The sequence below is a fragment of the Protomyctophum parallelum genome, assembly GCF_964188405.1.
Source record: "Protomyctophum parallelum genome assembly, chromosome: 1".
NCBI lineage: Eukaryota > Metazoa > Chordata > Actinopteri > Myctophiformes > Myctophidae > Protomyctophum > Protomyctophum parallelum.
This window is the reverse complement of record NC_139697.1, coordinates 50,285,293-50,295,324: the sequence shown is the minus strand read 5'-3', so window position 1 is coordinate 50,295,324 and position 10,032 is coordinate 50,285,293. Positions and strand designations below refer to the sequence as shown.

The window sequence follows — 10,032 nt, the reverse complement described above, 5'->3', positions numbered from 1 at the left end:
AACAAATACAAACGGGACTTGGAAAAGGAGTCTTCAGGCTAAATCTGTCGACAATATTTTCTGATTAATTTAAGACTTTTAAAAAACCTGACGGAGTTGACGGGAGACGTGGGACACACATTTGATATGAGATATCTAATGGAAAATATAAATTAAAATTATTGTGTATATTGTTTGCTATGTTGTTGACAATCTACTTTAATTTAGTATGTATATTTATGTGATTGTGACAGTATTAGACACTTTTTTTAGCAGTTTGAAATTATGACCACTTGCTGGGGACAGGCTAAATACAGGCGTTTTTGGGTACAGTGCCTGCTTTTAACTAATTCAGATGGCATATGAAAACAATTATAATGAAATTAATGGCATAATAATACACAACTGTATTACATTTAACTTTGCAAGTGCTTTTATTTTCATTAAATTAATTTATTTTTAACAATAATAAGGCTCTTATGTGTGGGACATGTTTTTTCCACTTTTGTCCCTCATCTCAAGAATGAGTGATATATGTAAGTCGTAATGATAAAGTGCCAAGCCGTAATTCATGGTGGAGTTCATCACAAAGAACATCTCTGCAAAATATTTGGAAAATAGCTAACAAGGCTCTTAGAATCAGAATATCTATATATAAAAACAGAACAGAACACTTTGAACATTTCTTTTTTTACCTCAACCTGTTCATATTTGAAAACAGTGTCCCATGATCTCTGGCTGAATCCTCCTTGTAAAAGACCAGATGATAGATCTAAAAATCCAAATGATGTTGTAGTAGGCTACAGTAAGCAAACAATTTCATTTAGGAGGAAATATTATTGTCATGATAATTAGCATGATAGCATAGATAAGTCAAGTTAGTCCAAACTTTGTTTTCAGGGGAAGTGGTACAGTAATTGGCTGCTAGTCCATACTGTTGTGAATAAACTGTTTGAGGTCAAACATTGAGTGAGTTCACCCACCTCAAACAGGTTCCGGATTGCATGCCAATCCTCAAACTTGAAGACAAGGCCTTCCAGTCTGTCTTCCCTGCTCTCTCCTTCGGCATAGGACAACTGGACGTTCCAACTGTTCCCCTCTGTCAGTCTGTCCCCACCTACAAAAACACTTTCCAGTCCATGTGGGACCTTTGGCACATACCTACATGAAACATCAAGTAGACTTACTAGATTTATCAAAACCCTTCCCTTCAGATGCATATGTAAGTAAATTATATATTTTCCTTATTTCAAAACTTAATGCCAGTGGGGCACCTGCAGCATGTAATCAAGCCCCTGCACTCAACGATATTGGAATGGTAGAGATACATACAGGCTTTTTCCAATATATCATTATCAAATATCAAACATGTCCCACATTGTGCGATCTTTGATGACTATGGTCAGTAATGACATCAATGATGATGTTACAATGTCTATGACATGTAAAGTTGGGCAACTGTGCGATGAGTGATGTAAATCCCTTAATGCCATGATGTGATTGAGATGACTAGTGGTAGAAAATCACTAATTTGGCAAGTTCAAGTGTCACTTTTTGATAAACAATGGCCGCTGAAATGCACAAACACTGACTTTTTCTTTTGCATGCCGTGGTATTGACAAACTGCACGAATACGAACATTGTTTCATAAATTCCAAGACAAGCCGTACTTACTCATTCTGGATGTGCTGTAAAACGTCTACCAAGTCCCCAGTTTGGTTCTCATCTTTGAACAGAAGTCCAAGAGGATGCTATGAAGGAAGAATATATGGATTATAGTAGCATAACGTTTTAGTTTAAATCCTATGCCAGTACACTAGTTGTTACTTGCTCAACTTAATAAAAAGTTAACTCAATGGTACAACTGAGTTGTAGTGTAAGGTAAGTAATTTAATACTTCACCCATTCTTGAGATAAGGGACAAAACTTTTTTCAAACTGGATTTTTTTTTTTTTTAAGATACATTCAAATCAAATGGATGTATTTGTAGACACAGGTCTCAACTACCAATATTGAGAAGGAACAGGTTTTTCGCATAACATTTCTTTCTAAAATGGGACATTTATGCACTTAATACCCGATTCATGTCAACTCCGTCAGACACACTAAAATACCTTTTAATTGAATTTGATAATTTCAACAATAATATAAAGTCCTCAGTTATCTTATAATGGCTTTCAGTAATCAAGTTAAGTAATACAATTATTTTAATATTGTTTTTTTCCAATATCACACTATTATGAAATATCCAATTTCTCAAATCCGTAATTTCAACCTCTATTTTCAATATTATAACATGAAAACCATGTAAAAAAAAAAAAATCATCATTACGTATCATTTCAGTTGGTGTTTCAATACATATGCACAAAATATTTAACATCACATTTTCTATTTCTTTGGAAATTAACAAAAACATCACGGGACGAACATCTGACGGAGTTGACGAACATCTGACGGAGTTGACAAGTTTAACTGATTTAGGTTCTAGATCACCTAGGATCTTGATTCTGGTGACTAATCCCACATTTTCAAGGATGAGGAATACAGTGGTACTATTTATATTGGCCCTGTGACCATGGCAGCCATTTTCAAAATGGCAGCCACCTGCTGTTATCTTACAATAACTCAAGTTCTACACCACCTAGGATCTTGATTCTGATGACTAATCCTACATTTTCAATGAGGAGGAATACAGTTTTATCTATTTAATTTATCCCGTGACAATGGCAGCCATTTAAAAAGTCAGGGAATAGGCCTATTATCAGAATAATGTCAAATCTGTGAATACATTTCTTACCAAGAATTTTTTCACCAATGTGTTTGTAAAGGTGTCTACTAACATATCCCACATTGGTTTCTATTGAACCACCCTAGAGGCATTTTTGACAGCTGCTGAAAGTTGGGTACCATACCAAGTGGCTATGGCAAAACTAGGGAGTCTATGGCCAAACTAGGGGTCAAACCCCTTGGGCTAAATTCGGCCATATATCCACTTGCCCAAATGTGCTGACCTCATTTTGTGATGATGGCTATGGCCGTTTTCAGCCCAAGGAGTGTTCTTCGTGCATAGCTAATGCTTGGAATGCATTCAGAATCATGAAAACTCCCTAGTTTGACATGTCACATGCTACTTAAAGCATAATGAACATTTTGCCTTATATAGGTTGTTGATGGTACCCCAACTTTCAGCAGCTGTCAAAAGGTCCCCTAGGGTGGTTGAATATAAAGCAATGTGGGATATGTTAGTAGACACCCTTCCAAACACATTGGTGAAGAAAATTCTTGATAAGGAATTTATTACCAGATTGTATTAATATCCCCTGACTAAATAACTCATCTTCTAGACCACCTAGACCCGACTTCACAAACAGAGACCCGATTGACACCTAAACAACAAGTTTGGACAGCCCCACCAATTAGTGTTACGGAAAATAGCAAGTGTCTACCCTAGGCCCAGAGGGAGACACAGAACTTAGATGCGGCTCACATGTTGCACGACTCCTCAACAAGCTGCCACCAGGGATGAGAGCTGAATTCTGCCGCACAATGCTCTGCGGCCCAGGAGCAACCAACACCCTGTTGGAGTTCTCTGAGTGGTTGAAGCATGAGTCCTAGCCATATAGCCTGTGCAAAGGCAAACACCTTGAAGACCTGCTTGAGGTGAACAGTGAGCAGTGAACAGTGAGTGAAAGACTGAAGACAGAAGATCTGCCTTCAGGACTATCAGGCAGGATGTGCAGACACTGAAGGCATCAGTGTCGTTCTGTGTCCCCAGCATGTCAACCAAAGCAATGTTACCAAATCAAAGGAGCCTTCACCTCAAGTCACCTGGGGCTGGGTGAGCAATCGTATCCTGTATCTAGCCTCACAACTAAATACAGACACTTGGCCAGACTGCCGTTTGAAAGGGTCAAACCCTTCATCCTGATTGGGGAAGACCACCCCACCTAATCACACCAACCAAACAAGTGAGGTTGGGGCCTCCAGGTGGGCCAGTAGCCATCTGCACAAGACTGGGCTGGACCCTGCAGGAAAGCAATCTCCAGCCAAGACAATGTAAGTTGACTATAACAGAGCCCCAGAACACAGAGCTCATGAGAAGGATGGAGAAACACTGGCAGGAGGCCACCAAGATACAACGCCACACTGCAGTGGCCAGTGAAGTCAAACTGTGCGTCTGTACCTGAAAGAGACAAGTCAAAGGCCAGAAAGCCCACCTCCTTTTAATGTCCTGTCAGTAGCAACTCAACCTGCACCTGAAATAAGCCCTGACCCCTCCCAGAGAAAGTTCATCCTTGAAAATGTAATGATTAGTCGCCAGAATCAAGATCCTTGGTGGTCTAAAACTTGAGTTATTGGTAAAATAACAGCAGGTTGGTGGTCACTTTGAAAAACAATGGCTGCCATGGTCACAGGACAAATCTAAATAGTACCACTGTATTCCTCATCTTTTAAAATGTATTATTAGTCGGCAGAATCAAGATCCTATGTGGTCTAAAACTTGGGTTATTGTAAAATAACAGCAGGTGGCGGCCATTTTGAAAAACAATGGCTGCCATGGTCACAGGACAAATCTAAATAGTACCAATGTATCCCTCATCCTTGAAAATGTAGTCTTAGTCACCAGAATCAAGATCCTAGGTGGTGTAGAACTTGAGTTATTGTAAAATAACATCAGGTGGCGGCAATTTTGGAAAATGGCTGCCATGGTCACCACGAGACAAATCTGTGATGGCCCTATAGCCAAAAATGTTCCTTAAGGCATGCTCTAACTGTGTGCCAAATTAGAATACGTCCCATTATTCAAAAACTATAATTTTATTGTTTTAGGAACACTTTTGTCAACTCCGTCAGATACATGTCAACTCCGTCAGACACAAAACCTGACGGAGTTGACGTCTGACGGAGTTGACAAAATGTCATTTGTTTTCATCTTAACCCTCTGTAGTACAATGTAGCCATTTTGTTTTTGCTTCATTTGTTAGCTAAACCTAACCCTAAACTTTTATAATAAACATTATTTTGGAATTCTTAACAAAGATCATAATAATGTCCTGACGGAGTTGACATGTAAAAGCTGTGACCACCCTGATATCAACATTGTTTGTTTAAAATATCAAACAATTGAATGCTTTTCAGACCAGGTGCTCCACAGTTGCAACAAATACAAACGGGACTTGGAAAAGGAGTCTTCAGGCTAAATCTGTCGACAATATTTTCTGATTAATTTAAGACTTTTAAAAAACCTGACGGAGTTGACGGGAGACGTGGGACACACATTTGATATGAGATATCTAATGGAAAATATAAATTAAAATTATTGTGTATATTGTTTGCTATGTTGTTGACAATCTACTTTAATTTAGTATGTATATTTATGTGATTGTGACAGTATTAGACACTTTTTTAGCAGTTTGAAATTATGACCACTTGCTGGGGACAGGCTAAATACAGGCGTTTTTGGGTACAGTGCCTGCTTTTAACTAATTCAGATGGCATATGAAAACAATTATAATGAAATTAATGGCATAATAATACACAACTGTATTACATTTAACTTTGCAAGTGCTTTTATTTTTATTAAATTAATTTATTTTTAACAATAATAAGGCTCTTATGTGTGGGACATGTTTTTTCCACTTTTGTCCCTCATCTCAAGAATGAGTTACGTGGGTGGAGGCCTCTGACATTGTGTCTGAATATTGGTGAGGGATGTGACTAGCCACTACAGCAGATAATGGCTTGAAAGCATCCAGGTACTGGGTCAGAATGCGGCTCCCTATGACACGTCGCATATGGGCTTGGATCTCAGGACCAGGAAGGGAGTTCCCAATGTTATAGTCCATAATTGGATGAGTTGGCTTGTCCCTGCTGAGATGGGTTATGGGCACTCTGTCTTCTACAGCCATGTGGTGAACCCAGTGGATAGATTTGTTTGCTTGGCTGGTAGACTGGTGGTGTGGGCGGATGAAGAAATCCAGATTGTCAAATATGATGGAATATGTGGGTGGTGGTGTTGGTTGTGATGGTCCTAGCGGCAAGACACTGCCGGCCACATTTGTGCCATCGCCAGTCCCCTGATCAGTCTGTGAAGTGCAGCTGGGGAGAACAGCACCTCCCTGTGCAGCGATGGTGTTCTCCATGGTGCTTTGGGTGGTTTCATCTGTATAACACACACACACACACACACACACACATACACACACAGAAAAAAAATTGTTAACACATAAATGGACTCATAACATTAAAGGATAAACACTTATGCAGCGACAAAATAAACAACGATCAACAAAAAGAATAGCCCTTCTAACCTGAGAAGACAGACAGATCAAAGCTGAGGATAGCTTCATCCAGGTCCCTTGCACTCGCTGTGTCACTCAGTGGGCTTGTTTCAGCAGCCATAGCACCTCCGCCTTCAGCAGTGTCTGTGAAGCTGATTTGCTCCACTCTGTCGGCAGTGTCGGGGTTCCCGAAGATTTCACTTGCTACTTTCAGTAGGTGAAAATCTTCGCCGCAGGTCTTTGCCAATTCTGTGAGCTTTTTCACAGCGTTGGTGTGCGTTGTGGTTATACCCAGTTTGCTGAGCCTTTTAAAAACTGCCTTCTTTGCCCCTCCATACAGTAGAACACTGTCCACATAATATGCAAAGGCTGATAAGCGTGGTTCCCTTCCTCTCAGAGCTATTGCAGCAGCAGCACAGGTGACATGGGGAGACTGTTTGGTGAGTTGATTAAATATAGAAAATATGAAAGGTGACATAGACTGGAGATCTGACAGCAACTGGGCGAACGAAAATGCCTTCAAATCATCTGCCGATGACCGCCACAACATAAAACCCTGGGATGGACTACACAGTTTTTTGCTCTCATCCTCTATCAACTGTAGGACATTGTTCTTAAGTTCTCCAAACAGTTCTTGGTGTCTGACAATCAGATTGGCTGCTGTTGTCCAATTCTCCAAGGTGAGGTGTTCGACAATCCCTGCTGTGTAGTTGTCACACACTGTTGTTCTACCCCTGATAGTAACCTGAAAGAAAAACAAAGGGGTTTATTATTAAATAATCATAACTGTGACTATGCATTTTTAAAGATAATGGATCATGGTCTGATTCATGATTATTGGCCTAATACGTGCTCACTTAAAATTAATTATAATCCTTTTTTTTGTTACTCTCAATGCACTGAGACAGAAAACTGCTACAAACCATGACAACAAAGCTGAACAGAGGCCAACATAAATATTTGCTACTATGCACAGATATAGATATACATACAGTACAGTAACAGTATATAACTAGAAAATTCGCAATTTAAAAAAAAAAATTGCAGAGTGTGGTTGCCGCAGTGGCTTACATATGCCCCTCCCACTAGTATTGCCAGCCAATTACAATTTCAAGTCACGCCTTAGATCATGCGTAAGTCATTCGGAGGGGATTTAACCCCCGAAATTCATGTTTTTGCGACAAACGGTTACATTTCTCGCATTTGCGGCGCCCCCTATGGATGAAAATGGAATTGCTTTTAGAACTTGGTTGATTGAACCACCCCGGACATGTGATTGAAATTTGGGATGGATTGGACATTCCGTTCGTGATTTATGGCATTTTTTGTGATATAGGCCCCTCCTACTAACTTCGGAAGACGATTACGGCCGAACGATACGCACTTTCAAAATTCTGCGGCTCAGTTTTAATTGGATGGGTCCAGAGATCACGTGTGCCGATTTCTGTGAGATTTGGACAAAATCTGTAGGAGGAAAAGCAAAAAGTGTGTTTTGGACAAAATTCAAAATGGCGGAAAATCTATCATGGCGGAAATGGGCGTGGCCTATATGGGGAGATGCGTCATGACCCAAGGAATCCAGGGAAAAAATAATTTTGATTTTACGACCTACGGTTCAAGAGTTATAAGCCAAAAGGTAAAGTGGGCTGTCATAGCGCCACCATGAGGCCGACCGATAAAATTTTAGGGTTAAATAATTTTAGGGATAATGTTGAATTATCCCTAAAAGTTTTGTAACTATAGTGATTACAGTCTCCGAGGAACAAATACTTTTATGTGAATTTTTGCCTTTTCCCATTCATGTCAATGGGGAAATTTAATTCACTAATAAATTCATATCAATTAAACTATACAACATTTCTCTTAACAAAATACAAGCACACGATTCCCGATTTTTCCGGTCAATTTGACATATGGCTCAAGTGCGTACAGCGTACAGTGTGGGAGGTATAAAGCGTCAAAATAAAGACTACTCCAGTGAAAGAATAAAGTATCACAGTTACAAGAGTCTGGTTGCCCATTTGGGCAACCACACTAACTAGAAAAAGTGCCCTTCTGGGCACAGGTCTCCACCAGGATAGGAATGTAGGACATTGCAGCTTGCCTTCATCTGGTGGTTGGATAAAAGGGCAACAAAAGTAAATAAAAACACTTTTCGGCCAGTTATAGCGCCACCTTGAGGCTGAGTTGAAATTGTTCATGTGGCATTTCGTCCTCGGCCTAGTGGGAATGTGGGTGCACAATTTCACGGAAATCACGCGATGTGTTCATGATTTGCAGCATTTTGTTTGAAACTGAGCACTCCTGTGAACTTTGGAAGCCAATCTTAACCAATCAGGATGGAGTCTGAGAAATCTGAAGGACCGGTTTTGTTGAATGGCTCTAGAGAGACTGTGTACCAATTTGCGTGATGTTTGGACAAAATCTGTAGGTGTACTGTGCAAAAACTTGTTTTGCACAAAGCGGCCTCCAGGTGCCGCTATAACAGGCCGTTCTGGAAAGTTTGGGGCAGAGGTTCATCGTTGGCATCCAGGGAGTGTGTGTGCAAAATTTGGCATCGACCGGGTTAACGGTGGCCGAGATTAGCTGCTCACGGACGGACGGACACACACACACACACACACACACACACACACACACACACACGGACGGACGGACGGACGGACGGACACACGGACGGACGGAGTGCAAAACATACTCTCCCCCCATGCCTTCGGCCTGGTGGAGACAAAAATCCAGTATCAGTATATAAACTGTGCAAATAAGACAATATTGCAGCATGCAAAGATGCTGGAATAAATATGCAATTTATTCGTGTGCAATTAGTTTAAATTATACACACAAGAGGTAGGTGGTAAGTTGAGGTAAGTCCCACTGTATATTAGAATGTCGATTGGTTAGGGAGAATGGCTGTTTGTTGTTACAGGTTGATTTCACATGTATTGTTTCTGACACCATGTGACTCATTTAAGTGTCCTAACATCTGCCTGTCATCACTCCTCCCCCCTCTGTAGGTAGAGTTGGAGGGAGGATGGGCTGTGAGATGTAAAGGGAGATTAGACCCTGCCAGATAACCAAGATAAAATATGTCACATTATAGTAGTACCAGCCAAATATTATGTCCATGGAGAGGGAATATTAGCTAATGACAGCCTGCCTAGTCACATTTCCTTTGAAAAGTCATTAAGCAGTGTAGTATATTTTAAAAGCTGTGAGTTACCAGGCCTGCTTGGAAGAGATTTGTGAAGTAAGTGAGAACAGGCAGGATTGGGGGGACAGCCCCCCAGCCTGCTGTTATTTGAGACCCTTTCAAATCTCATGCCCTGAGCCAAGTGTGCTTATCAGATCAAAAGATGAGCAGTGGTTCTCAACCTGTGGGTCGGGACCCCCAAGGGGGGTCCCCACATGATTTGTTTTGGGGGGTCCCCAATCGACAGTGCAAGTGACATTTTAGAACTTTCAAGACCTTCTATCTATCTATTTTTGTTTTACCATTACTGCATCAAAAGTATTCAACAAACTATACTATACAAACTGGTCAAACATTGGCCAAATTATCAAATGATATAATAAAGCAAAACATTGAAAATAGCCAAACTACAAGCTCACACGTTATGAGCTTGTAGATCAGATATTTTCACAATATTTATCTAGGGTGTCCCTGTAATAGAATGATATTTCTGCATGATAGTGAACTGCATATACAGTGAATAGTATTTCTACAGTGAAGATAATTGACTAGTAATGTCTGTGAGATCGATCGATTGCTCA

The 10,032-nt window shown here is 40.3% G+C and overlaps 1 long non-coding RNA gene across 1 annotated transcript; it reads right to left on the bottom strand.

The window, feature by feature from the left end:
* Positions 1-537: 537 nt before the first annotated feature.
* On the bottom strand, positions 538-5,745 carry LOC310862761. Its single transcript, XR_014569616.1, has 5 exons — positions 5,650-5,745; positions 1,654-1,730; positions 963-1,140; positions 675-751; positions 538-578 (listed from the first exon to the last, which is right to left on the bottom strand). It is a non-coding gene; the product is annotated as an uncharacterized lncRNA (long non-coding RNA).
* Positions 5,746-10,032: the final 4,287 nt, after the last annotated feature.